Raw genomic sequence first — 14,132 nt, forward strand, 5'->3', positions numbered from 1 at the left:
TTATCTACATTGAAAATTATTTTATAAAAAATATATATTTGTATTTAAGATTATGTCATATATGTGCTTTATAAAATAACAATTTTCTAATTTAATACTACTTTAAAGAAAATATATTTCTAATGAAATTCGAACTTTTCAATTTAAAAACAATGCCATCAACTACCATTGAACAATAAACAATATAATATATGTTGTTCCTTTTGAGTCTTTTTATAGTAAAATGTACTATTTTTGAATTTCATGTTAAAAATAACCTATGCTTAATTATAATTACAAACATTTAACCTGCAAACAAGATTATACTATTAATTTTCTTATCTAAAACAGGCAAATATAAATACAGCAAGTTTATTTTAGAATATTAATGATTTTTACTAAAAAAAAATATGATTTTTTATGGGTCTGTTTTGATAAGGTCAAACATAGTGGTCATGTGTTGTGGCGCGGTATTATCAGATGGAGATGATAACGTGACAATTGATGTAATTTAAAACACGACTCTGCGTCGTATTATTGTATCGGGGATACAAATTAACCGAAAACATATATTTTTCCTCCTCAACTTGCAGAGCGATAACAAGAGTTAAATCTAAAATTCTGGCAAAATTTAATCATATAACCAAGTGTTCTTGGAAATCGATGTCGTGTGTGTGTGTGCACGATGATAATGATAATGGCAAAGCTCACGTGAGAATGTTCTCGGAACAATACTTTTGATTTTTTGCGTCCCATAATCAATTTGTACTAAAATCCAGTCTCACGTCCCAGTTGAAAAGTATGAGAATCAGAAGATTGTGCAACAGTTAATCTTGAAAAAATAATATCGAATCAATTGATGGTTTGGTATCAAGCTCTTCGTCTAGAATCATGTATATATGAATGCATGTTAAAACAACGAATTTAAAACGCATCAGTCAATTTAATGCGTCGTTATACTCATTACGACGAAAGCAGAAATATTTTAACCGTTAAAGTGAAAGGGAAAGGTTCATTTTGTGGCGATAAAATATTAATATGTGAAAAGTGAAAAAAACCAATGTTTAATGTCTATATTTTTTACTTAAAAAAATATCTGATTATCTAAAGATTAATGTAATTGAACGATACCGTTATAAAGTGGCAATGAAAAAGAGCAATAATAAAATATTACTAAAAAAATAAAAATAAAAATGAGTATATTTTTATCTTTAAGATATGTACTTAGGTTTAAACAATATATTTTTGTACAAAAAATTCATAACGAAACATGTAAAGCTTTCTAATTTATATTGTCTATTTTATGTCAAAAATTTTCAATGTATATCAGTACTTAACCTTGAACGCGTTAATTATCAATTTATCGCAAAGCTTAAAGAGATATTTTTTTACGCAATTCTAAAAATACAATATGTATTAAATTACATAAACAAAGTTTAACATTATGAACGATCTCAACTCGTAGATAATTTTAAACAATCTGAAAAAACGTAAATTAAATTGGTTTTACCCGTTTACGTAATATTACTTATATTAGTAATGATATAAAAATATATGGGCAAAATTTATAATTGAAACACGTTAATCGGTAAAATTATTACATATGTAGGGTCCATTTTATATTTATTGTAAACTAGCTGTCGGTACCTCACTATCGTGAGGTACCGATAGCTAGCGAGTGTGCGAATACCGGACCCTCAACTTTTTGGGTTTTAAATATAATTTTTGCTTCGTTCTGATTTTTTTAAATATTTTTTAAAATTTAATGGTTCAAATTGGACATTACTATTTAGGATTTTCAATGATAGACAAAATAGTTCAATCTATAAAAAAGTACTTAACATTTTCAATTCATTTGAAAATAGGTTTACAACTTGACTAAATATTTCCAGAAGAAAACATTTTATAAAATTTATTAGATTTACAACGTTAGATTTTATCGTTATATTGAAACTTAGATATTTAATGATAAATCTAAATATTGTATATCATTTATGAATAGGTTTAAAACTTGGCTAGATAATAATAAATTAAAAATTGTACTATGAAATTTCAATATAGCGAAGCTCACAAAACCAATGAATAAATTATGGTGTACTGAAAATTCGTTATATTGAATGTAAGGAAGATGATATATTTATTTTTATTTTATTTTTAATTACTATATTACTACAGCATCAAAATAACCTCTTATAAGGTTGACAGATCGTTTTTGTCCTTGTTTAAGGAAAATGTATGAAACACAATAAAATTTGTGAAAAAAATGTTTTATAAAAAAAGTTTGAGGGTCAACGAAACACCTGTAATGTCGCTTTTGAACACATCTGGCACACCCCAAGTCAATGATGAACTGAATTCTTAGAAATATTTTGTCAAGTTATAACGTCATTCTTAAATTCGGAGAAAAATATTTTGTTATACTGAGATTAGTCTTCATTACAATGAAAACATTTTGTATGAAAGTTTTTCGGGGACAAATTAAACATTCGTTATACTGGGAATTTCGTTATTTCGGTATTCGTTACAAAGAGATTTAACTGTATTAATTTTTCAAATAGAATTGTAACTTAACTAAATATTAATAAAACAAAAAAATACCAAAATGTTTTCAACATAAAAAATAATATTAAAACGTAACATTTTGTAATATTTAAAAGTAGGTTTACAGTTTAAATAAATAATAATAATAATAAATAGCATTGGTTACACATCCGCTCAAAAATATTACTGATAATTAAAAATATTTTTTACACCTTACTGACGCTACAACACAATCGATCACCTATAGTTGGTTCAATGTGAGCGATTATAAGTCATTGATTGTGTTTTAGCGTATTTTAGGTGTTTGAGGTCCCGTTTGCGCTTTCCCATAAAGCATACATTAAGGCGCCTTGTGACATCACACCTCGCGTCTCTTTCTAGCATTCACTCGTCTCTTTCTGGTGCCTCGCTGCCGCTCGCGCCAACTTTCACTATAGAACCAAACAATCTAACATTTTTTTAATGATATTGTATTGATTTGTTCTCATTTCGGTATATCTTGTAATTGTCCAGAATCATCCAATCTATGACTAACTGATCCCGCTATCGCAGCGGCGTATGAAGCGACGCCTGTGAGTATTTGTGGAACTGATTTTGGCGCCGGCGTGAAACGTCATCGTGACGTCACTATGGCGCTCTAACGCGAGTGTTTTGGGAATTCGCGGCTCGTTTTAACGCTGCATATAACACAATTTTATCATAAATTAAAATTTTAGTAATAAGAACGTTATTTAGTTACACCATAAGTTACTTTATAATTAAAAAAAGTTGTTTATATGTTTTATGTGTAAATATAAAAGCCAATTAGAAAGATATAATAAACTGAAAATATCAAGCACCTAATATGTTACTTTAGACCAAAAATGCGCTTTAAAAATATAATTAATTTTGAGACCTTTGTCTATTTTTATTAAAAAATACTTTGACTTATTTTGATTTATATATTTTTTAAAGTAAATGTTTTTTCTGCGCAGTATTATATATTTTAATAAAAAATAAATGCAAAAAGTTTTCACATTATTTAAAATTAATAATAAACTTAACATATTTAAAATCTATAATAAATTAAGAATATTTAAAATCCATAATAATATAAAAAAAAATTTAAAAGTTGAAAAAAATATTTTGAATAAATCTTGAAATTTTATTCTAAAACTTTATAATTTAAAAAATATTTAAATTAGTGTTATACAATTTTGTGTAGCTTACTTTCGAATGCGTCAGTAAGAGGGATTTTTGCAATATTAGTTGGTTGGTAATGAATAGTACTTATTTTGAAAGCTTGCCCCTTTTTGTTGAAAATATTTTTTAAAGCAAAGTTTTAAAAATTCTCTAAAAACTAAAACTTTAAATTGCCAACGTTCGCCAAAATTTAGGTACATTTATATATACCACATATTACATATTATATATACCACATTATTTATATTATATTTTAAATCTATAAACTAAAAAAATATTTTAAAAAACATTTTTTTTAGTATTTGATGATTTTTATACATATTTTAATAAATGTTTTACAATTTAAATCGTTAAAATCAATTTCGTAGTTCGTTATCAAGCGCGCCGGGGAAATACAGTTACTGGTATTCCCCGAAATTTCTTATATGTGACAGTTCCCTGTCATCTGTCAAGCGCGCGCCGGGATACAGCTCAGTGCGATTAAATAAACAGTGAAGTATGTTATAATCACAGCAAAGTTACAATTGAAGATGATTCAAAGTGATTTACCATTGGAATTATAGACTATATCGAAACTAAAAATTATGAGTGTGCCAGTAAGTGTTTGGTTATATAAATACTATATCACGGTTATTCTAACAAAATTACTATTGACTTTCTAGGATCTAATATTAAAAGACAAACAGCAGTGATTTGGCAATTGAAGATATACATGCCAAAGTTAATTACACATATTACAATGGTAGTAATAATGAAAAATCTCACATTAGTGTAAACAAAAAGTTACTTTTTACCCAATATATAGTATCGTTTACAGTCAATTTTCAGAATCAATGAGAGATCTAATAACATTTACGTATGGCAAACAATTAATGTATGACATATTGCGACTATTTTGAAGAAGATGTAGATATGTCAATCTAGGTGTTTAATCCTCTACAATAATTTCCGTTAATTTTGTTCTTCGGTTGTCGTTCAAATTTATTTATGGATTATATTAGTAGTAATAATGTGTTCAATGCTTACTCTAATTGTTTTTTAATTACTTTTCAGAAGCAATGATGGAACAATTTGATGACCCATATGGCTATAACGTAGAATTGGTATATATAAACAAAGTGAATCTTCTCATGCTGAATTCACTGTCAGCAAGTATTATCTTTTTATAAAGAACATACTACATAAGTTTGATGTAACTGAATATCTTGAATTTGGCTATTCCGAAAGAGGAATGATGGCACAGAACAAAAATTGAACATATTTTGCCACATCAGAATTAAAAAAAACCCACTCTTAGATATTTTGGCTATCGATTATTCCAGGTATGCAATCACATATTTATAATCATTGTAAAATGTCGTTTATTAGATAGCATCCAAGAAACTACACATTTATAAGGTGTCCGTTGGCTGACACTGCGACAGCGCCGATTTGATCGACATTAACTTTCAATCCTCATACATACTAAGGATTTATTTGCAATTCTTAAAAGCTAACGAATATGTGCATTAAATCAGAAACAACGATAATTTTTATGTATTGTAAAAGGAAAAACTCACTTTTCGGCCTCGGAGCCCGGTGACGGGATTTCAAAATTTGAAGATTTCATTACAAAGATTGTTTTATGATTGTTTATCTAATTTAATCAATGTATTCTTCTCGTCCTAAGCACATTATGTATATATTTAATTTTCATAGCTATAACACGCCTAGTTAATTTGAAATCCGATTATTTATAAAAGCAAAAACTCACTTTTAGGCCTCGGAGCCCGTCGCCGGGAATTCAAAATTTGAAAATTTCATTACGAAGATTATTTTATGATTGTTTATCTAGTTTAATCAATGTATTCTTCTAATCCTCAACACAATATGTATATATTTAATTTTTATTCAGTCAAATGACGAATTAATGAAAAAATTATTGTCGCGTAGCAAAATTTTATTATTAAATAATAATTATTTAAAAGCGTCGTCACGGTACTGTCTATTTGAATTTGAATGCTTATTTTTCATTGGTCGAAGCTATTTGAATATTTGAATGCTTATTTTTGATTGGTCGAAACAACAGAACGCATTACCGGCGGCTCAAAAATCAGTCGGAGCAAATTCAATTTTTATTTTTATTATTATTTATTATTATAATTTAATATATTTCCTTTGTTTACGTGTATTGTTACACATCGTTTATACAAAGCGATACGATTTACAGAGTAAAGAATTGAACAGAGAATGTTTCATTGAAAGTTATGCGCGTCCGGAAGCGACGACGGCTTAGAACAATTATATATAAGATATTTTGTTGCAATTTGACAAGCGTTAGCCCAATGCTTCACAACAGAATAAACACAATCAACAACTATAAAATAAGTAGTTAGACACCAGAGTGAAATCAGTTACATATATTTGATTAATTATGAACTATAGTTCATAATTGTTAACAGCTAACAATTAATTAATGTTACTATTCACAATATATAATCTGCGAAATTGGGAAATATTTAGAAAATTTTATCTGTGAAGATCGATCGGTATTATACTTAAATAATAATCACTAATTTCGAACTCTTAGACACATTAGAAATTGAAAAATATCAGTCTTCAATTCTACATGGAATTGAAACCTAGGTCTTTCAGGTATTAGTTACCAACTTATACCACTTGTATATTATGCTATATATCCAGGGCCGTAACTAACCTATTTGCCGCCCAGGGATGCCAAATCCCATTTAAAATATACATTTTATATATAATCTTACATATGAAGATTTGATTTTAAATTACGTTTTTAAACATCTACTTTGCTTTTCTTTCACCAGTAATTTTTACATATAATAATATATAGCTTTACTATATAGTAATAGTACCTATTTGATAAGCCACACCTAGTCCACATCATGACAATGTCCTTCCATGCACATACTATAATATTGTTCGTTCATTTATATGTTACAACTTCTCCCTTGAGTATTTTTTAATTGCTTGTGTTAAAATATAATATAATAAAATTGCACTAGTTAAATTTAATGTTTGGAAAAGTAACTTGGCCATTACACAGATTTCTTATGTTAGCAGCACTGCAAATCAGACAGCTGTCAATAATCACGCGTGTTCAAAGTGTCAAATGCAGGGAAGTCGTTTTAACTATTTCCAGGACAAAAGGCAAAAGTTGGTTAGTCAGTGGTTGTTTTTTTTAATATTTCGATTTAATTCATATTCATAGTTTTTCATTAAATACCATGCATTTTTCTAGCCAAATTCAAGGGGCCTATCTTTTTTAGAATCCACGTTAAAATCAGTTAAGTCGTAGTGACAATGCTCGATTATTTAGCGTTCATATTAATATTACGATTTATAATAAGTAAGAATGAAATGAAGCATAACTAAACCGAATTTTGAGCAATAGAAGAGCGCAAAAAAATTGTCCCTTCTCAGAAGTCAAATATCCATGTCAAAAGCAATAAAATTGTGCCATCGCTGTCACAGTATGGAGCGCTAGGTTATGTAGCGTTCATATTAAGACATTTTTTTTACCAAGAATACGACTTACAATAAGAGAAAATCGAATGAAATACATCTAAACCGTATTTTGACCAATAGAGGAGCGCAAAAAACAATTATCCCTTCTCAGAAGTCAAAAATCCACGTCAAAAGCAATAAAATCGTGTCGGCGCCGTCGCAGTGGGAACGCTCGGTAACGAGCGTTCCCACTGCGACTAGCCAAATTCAAGGGGCCTATCTTTTTTAGAATCCACGTTAAAATCAGTTAAGTCGTAGTGACAATGCTCGATTATTTAGCGTTCATATTAATATTACGATTTATAATAAGTAAGAATAAAATGAAGCATAACTAAACCGAATTTTGAGCAATAGAAGAGCGCAAAAAAATTGTCCCTTCTCAGAAGTCAAATATCCATGTCAAAAGCAATAAAATTGTGCCATCGCTGTCACAGTATGGAGCGCTAGGTTATGTAGCGTTCATATTAAGACATTTTTTTTACCAAGAATACGACTTACAATAAGAGAAAATCGAATGAAATACATCTAAACCGTATTTTGACCAATAGAGGAGCGCAAAAAACAATTATCCCTTCTCAGAAGTCAAAAATCCACGTCAAAAGCAATAAAATCGTGTCGGCGCCGTCGCAGTGGGAACGCTCGGTAACGAGCGTTCCCACTGCGACGGCGTCGACACGATTTTATTGCTTTTGACGTGAATTTTTGCCTTCTGAGAAGTGATAATTGTTTTTGCGCTCTCCTATTGACCAAAATTCGGTTTGAATATATTTTGACCAACAATATTATATCATAGGTTTATAATAATATCGGTAAGGATAGCTATCATATTTTTAAAACATAGTGGCAAACTATGGAACAATATGCGAGATGCGACATCTGTCTGTACTTCTTCTTCCGCTATAATAAATATTTTGAACTTGACCTAATGAAATTTTAAAATAATAATTAGTTTTACAACTTTCAGTAGGTTAGGTTTAGATTTTAACAGAAAATGTACGTTTCGCAACTGTCAAATAGAGTTTCAAAGACATTTTAGAGCAGCATATTAGCGCCTTTCAGTTAAATGATATTTTTGCTAGTACTAATATATATCTACTGGTGTAAATGTATTTTGATTTCCCTAGTGAAAATATAACTTCACTGAATAATTATAATTTATACATCGCATGTATGTAAATGTATATATATACATAGATAAAAATATATAATATTTCACTGCTAAAAATATATATCTACCGGTGAAAATGTATTCCGATATAATTTCACTAAAATGACACATTTTAAAAAATATTTTCGGGATAGATTTCTTAGAGGGATAATCCGAGAATTCAGGGACGACGCCATTCAGTGGTCGTTTTTTTAATATTTCGATTTCATTACGATACATAGTATTTCATCAACTTTATTTTTAATAAATCTTTCGTTGTAATCTGACAGGCGTAAGCCCAAAGCGTTACAATAGGATACATTTATACAATCTGTCAATCAGAAAATCTATCTACAAGCAAGTATTAACCACCAGACTGAAAGTCTGGGAATCGGTGACATTTACATTTTTAATAATTATAAATTATTATGTGTAATACAATTTATAATCAATAGATGTCACTGCAGCTGGGGGCGGTTTTTTAATAATAGCGCATTTTTTATTATAAATAAAAATACGAGTGTCGCTGCCGGGGCTCGAAACCGCAAGTCGTTGCGGACTACGCTATTCCGACATTTTAAAATGACATGCATTCAAGGGAGGACAACAGGTAAAATGGTTAGGAATTACTAATTTTTTTACCGTATTATATTGATAGAAGTATCTCTGAATAATTAATGGAATAAAATACTGGAATTTATTTTTGAAAATGGTTTCAAAAAATATAAAATATATTGGGCATGACATAGATGCCTTAGGACAATGGTAAAAACATGTTTAGCATTACATACCTTTAGACTTCTAAAGGTTTCTAGCAAAACATTACCTATAGTACTACCACAATCATTAGAAGCAAACGTTAGAACAATCATGCGATTAAAACAGTATGACACATATTGCTCATTTACGTCCAGCGGAGGTATTTAGCAAATGACAAACATAACATTAGGCTACTTTTAAACGCGCGGACAGAGATTTTTAACCATATTCCATTACGAGTATTCATCTTTAAAGCTCAGCCTTTCCTGTCTCTGGTTTTACAAGAAAACGCAACGGCCCGAGGCGAGTTCCTTTCCCGTCCCGTCGCGAGAGATATAATTGCGCCGAAATCGGTGAGAGGATTTGGCCTTTCTTTCCACACAGCATTTTCGGGCCAGTGGCAAGAGTGGCCCAACCGGTCGGTCGTCGGGTGGTTGGGTGGCGGTACTCCGGCCGCGTGTACCAGCAGTGGTGGCACTGGCCCTGCCTCGTAATGGACCGAGTCCACATTCCTGAGATATCCCGTTCGAGTACCGCTACGCGAGCGAACCCCAAGCCAGTCAAAGAGAGCGGGCGTGTCAAACGGTATAATGAAAACAATGTGTGCACATTGGTCATCAATAGCCTCAACAATAGCCTAATTGACTGGCGGTGAGCTTTCCGCGGTCGGCGGTGTCACGCACGGCTAGTCGGTCCGTTTAAGTTCGGACACGAGGTTCTTATTTGGCATCTTCTCTTTCTTTTTCGTCTTACACAGTCGAAAGATCATAAAGATGATTCGCATCAATGATGATGATCAAGCTAGTCGGTCTCAGTATGAGGCCTTGCATTCATAGATTTGCTTACAAAGCTTTTCCACAGTATGAACTGACGAATCATGGTGCAAAATGATTTTTTAATAAAACAAGTTCCTATTATACTAAAGATTGAACTGCACTTAAAAACACGTTGTTATTGCTTAAATTGGTAAAAAATATATCTCACTAAATATCAAATATAATTACATGTTATAGTAACACGGTTGTCAATCTTGTCTAATAACTATTTGCTCGTTTAACATTTTTGAAGAACATGGTTGAAATATGCAATTTATTATCCGCTTTTTAAATAATTTCAAAAGCTTTCGCAATCGTTCTTAAATATGCAGATTGACTAAATTATTTAAATCAGTGGTCCCTACGGACCTCCAGGGATCATTCAGGGGGTCCGTGGAAAATTAAAATTGATTTGGGGGTCCCTGAACAACGTCAGGGGGTCCGCGTAAGATTTAATATAAAATAAAAAAGTTATGACACATTTTTATTAATATGGAAGTTAAAATAAATAACAATGAATAAATTATTAGCGATTTTTACGTCCTATGTAAAATATAAATATAGACAGGTGCATAAATTCGACGTAAAAGCTATAACCCTTGACTAATATCATTTCCGTTGCTACTGACGGTGCTTCAGCAATGGTAGGACGACACCGAGGCTTTCTGGCATACTTAAAACAAGCTATACCGAATGTATTATCGGTACATTGTGTCATTCATCGACATCATGAACTACATTATATCATGAGAGCAGTTAATAAAATCAAAAGGAGTGCCTTAAATGAGAGATTATTTGCTCAACTTTGTTTGGAAAATGATGATGACTATAATCGTTTACTACTTAACATAGAAGTACGTTGGTTATCTAAAAGTGCATGTTTAGATCGCTCTTTGATTCAGTAAAGACAATGATTTGTGTCACAATTTAATTATCTCAAAAAACGACATCGTTTATTTGCCAGATTTGCCATTTAGAGTGGGTGTATCGAAAAGGGATAGGAAATCTCTATTAAACACTCCGAAAGTATTATTTCCCAATGTACGTTTTAAGACATATAATATTTCGTTTCGGCATTCAAAAATTTGCCGTTTAACAAAAAATAAAAATGCGAGTATTTGCAAAAAATACACACGGCATACTCGGAGGACGGTCGTACACAAAAAAACGACATTTAAGTCTATTGTTATTATTTACCGTCAGTGATTTATGATCGTTAAAGTCTTAGCATTAAAGTCCTAGCAAGAGACGTGAACAGGTTTTTTTTAATACTCCAATGCAATTTTGATGGCAATTACACCGAATAAATTATTTGATTAGGTAATTAATATTTACTATTGATTTAGAAGTAACAAATAAATATTTTATTTTTATAATAAAATACTATTTGAGCAAAATACGAAAATTAAATAATTTAGTTTATAATATAAATTATAAATGTGGCAGTATATAATAGTGGGCAAAAATTACCCGGAACCAATCTGGGTATCCGATTAGTTAAATGAAAAATATCCGAAGTCCGGATAATGAATTTGGCCGAGTATTTGGATGCTATAATTAGTATGTATGGCTAACATCCGATGAAGAATCGATAATTAATGAATAATTTAACGTTTCTCGAAGCTCTGAAATTATTTTTTCTTGAACTTCATTGCCCATCGTATTAACAAATTCGTCATACTCAGATCCGATATTATTATAATTTTTTATTGATTTTTAAGGAATTCATTTAAATGAGCTAAACATTCAATCCATGTGATAAAATTACATTTTCTACGAGAGTCCACACCTTCTTTATGTCCCCGAAATGCCAAGCCCAAAAAAGCTAATAATTTTACCGTGGCTACGATTCTCATTAAAACACTTTGCTAATATTTTTGTTTCATGTCAATTTGTTATCAAAATAATAAAGTTAGTATTACTGTAGGAAAAAAGTTACATACGTAACAATAAAAAAATACTGGTTTCTTAAAAAATAAACCATTCACGAAATTCTTTAGTACCGTTAACCTTTAAACGATAAAAAATATCCATTGAAATATTTCTATAGTACATAATATTTCTGTTTTTATATGTTACTTTCAGTGACGTTACATTTGTAGTATTGCACGTTTTATTAATTAAAAAATACTCGACTATTATATCAGATGCAACCTCTTGCAATAAAGCGATTCTTGAGGAAAATCCAATCTTATTTTATTGTTGATTTCTATCTCCTCTATTGGTTGCTTTTGAATTTATCATATTTTTTTGCATTCCGCTGGTTGTTTTTCAATATCTTTTCTTTTTCTTACATCTTTGTGATTTTTCAGTGTTTATTTTTTAAAAAAAACGCATTCAAAGATTTTATTTGATTAAGCGATATTTGCACTATTTAGTTTTTCGGTTCCAGATACGTATGTACGCTTTATGGCATAACATATTTCAATTAAATACCGATCGCCTGTATTTGGATTTAATTTTGGAACAAGCTAGCAATACTTTTATAAAGTAATTGGGATCACATGATATTTAAAAAAAATCGTTCTTAAATTGTATCCTTTGATTAATGTTTAAAATTACAAAAAATGTTATTATGATAGAAATTACAAAACTTTTCGAAAAATCTGCACGATTTAAATTAACCGTTTAAAAATATTTCGTCACCGAAGAAGACGAAAGCCGTGCATTCGTATGCACTTTCAGAAATACGTATGCTCGTGTGTGCGTACACGCTCCATTGACTTTTATTGTCGTCTGTGATATTTAACTGAAACTCTAGTGCGAATATGGTGCTTTTCAGAAATTTAGTAAAACAACGCTTTTGTGCAAACAAATGCTTTTTTCTACGGAAAGTAATCCAACCTTTACGATTTGGTATTGGATTGCTATAGAAAAACAATAATATTTCATAATTTTTTTTTTAAATGCTAAGGCTCCAATTGCCTGAGGCGAGCCCCTATTCCACTTTTGTGTAAATCCGCCAGTGGATATATTACATATATCTAATGTCGGTCTTTGCTTAAAAAATATTTTTTTAAATGATTGAAATGCCTACTATTATATAATGATAATAAGCCAGCAAAATTTTACATTAAAATATTGATGAAAATAAGTAACAGATTATTACTATTGAATTTGTAATATTGTATATAAAAAATATATTTTATTTTTTGAAAACCTGATTTGCAAGTTTTTTTTATTCGTCATGATGACCACAATACAAAAAAAAGTAAGCATTGAATTTAGAATACATCAACTAAAACATACACTCTCTAATATACGTATTATTAGTAAATATGAATATAATTAAACAGTAAAAAACGATAACGGTTTACACCTAAAATAGATAAGCATTATCCCAGATATTTTTTCCAGCTCCTTATAGCTATAGTCAAAACGTCACTCTGTTTGGCAAGCTCATTGAGAAGCTGGATGGTTCGTGCAAGAGGAGCGTTCTCAAGCGCCGACGTTCTGACCGCGACGGTAAGTATAAAGGACGCGATCGCGAATCTTAAACAGCTGAAAATCGCCGAGAATCAACGGAATATTGACACCACCCCATAACAAATTCAATAAGTGTTTTTATCAAGTAGATGCTACACCGATAATTTAAACACTCCTATAAAAAATAGTACTAGGTTACAAATATGACCCGTAATCTTGTAGAGATATCTCAAAAACTTGCATCTTCTCTAACAGCAAGAAGTCCATTGCTTCGCTGGGATTCCAGACAATGAAGCCACATTCGAGGACTCTACGAACTAGCGTACCATACAGAACGCGAATCGACAATAAATTGTGACACGCGAGTATAGAAAATTTCCAGTCCTGCTCGATCGTCACTCCTATATTTATTTTAGTACCTCAATTACCTCTACCTAAAACGTAAGGTTATTCCGCCCGATAAAGAGATCTGGAAAATGTATCTAAGTGACATTTAGCGATGCTGTAAGGAAAGTTGGTTGTCGATCGATCGATCGATTCCAGGATATTTCGCAAAGAATGTGAATCTAAATTTGTGCGGATACTCTAAAACACTTTCAGGTCATCACGATATCGTTAAGGAAGAGAAGAAAGAGCAGAGGATCCAGATTAGATCCATGTGAAACTCCAGAATGAGCATATTATAAATTTGTATTATATATATTAGTAATATTTTTATAAATAATAATATTTATTAAAATAGAAATTAAGTATTTTAAGAATAAAAA

At 30.6% G+C, this 14,132-nt stretch overlaps 1 protein-coding gene and 1 long non-coding RNA gene across 4 annotated transcripts in view; one reads left to right on the top strand and one right to left on the bottom strand.

The window, feature by feature from the left end:
* CrebA (Cyclic-AMP response element binding protein A) overlaps positions 1 to 14,132 on the bottom strand; it is a 104,703-nt gene that overhangs the window by 55,854 nt on the left and 34,717 nt on the right. The gene's annotated exons all lie outside the window — the stretch shown is intronic.
* On the top strand, positions 1,622 to 5,106 carry LOC148229518 (uncharacterized). The gene is made up of 2 exons (XR_015811472.1): positions 1,622 to 4,298; positions 4,365 to 5,106. It is a non-coding gene; the product is annotated as an uncharacterized LOC148229518 (long non-coding RNA).

This window comes from Plectrocnemia conspersa, unplaced genomic scaffold, assembly GCF_051122295.1.
Source record: "Plectrocnemia conspersa isolate PC_06_02 unplaced genomic scaffold, ASM5112229v1 ptg000011l, whole genome shotgun sequence".
Taxonomy (NCBI): Eukaryota; Metazoa; Arthropoda; class Insecta; order Trichoptera; family Polycentropodidae; genus Plectrocnemia; species Plectrocnemia conspersa.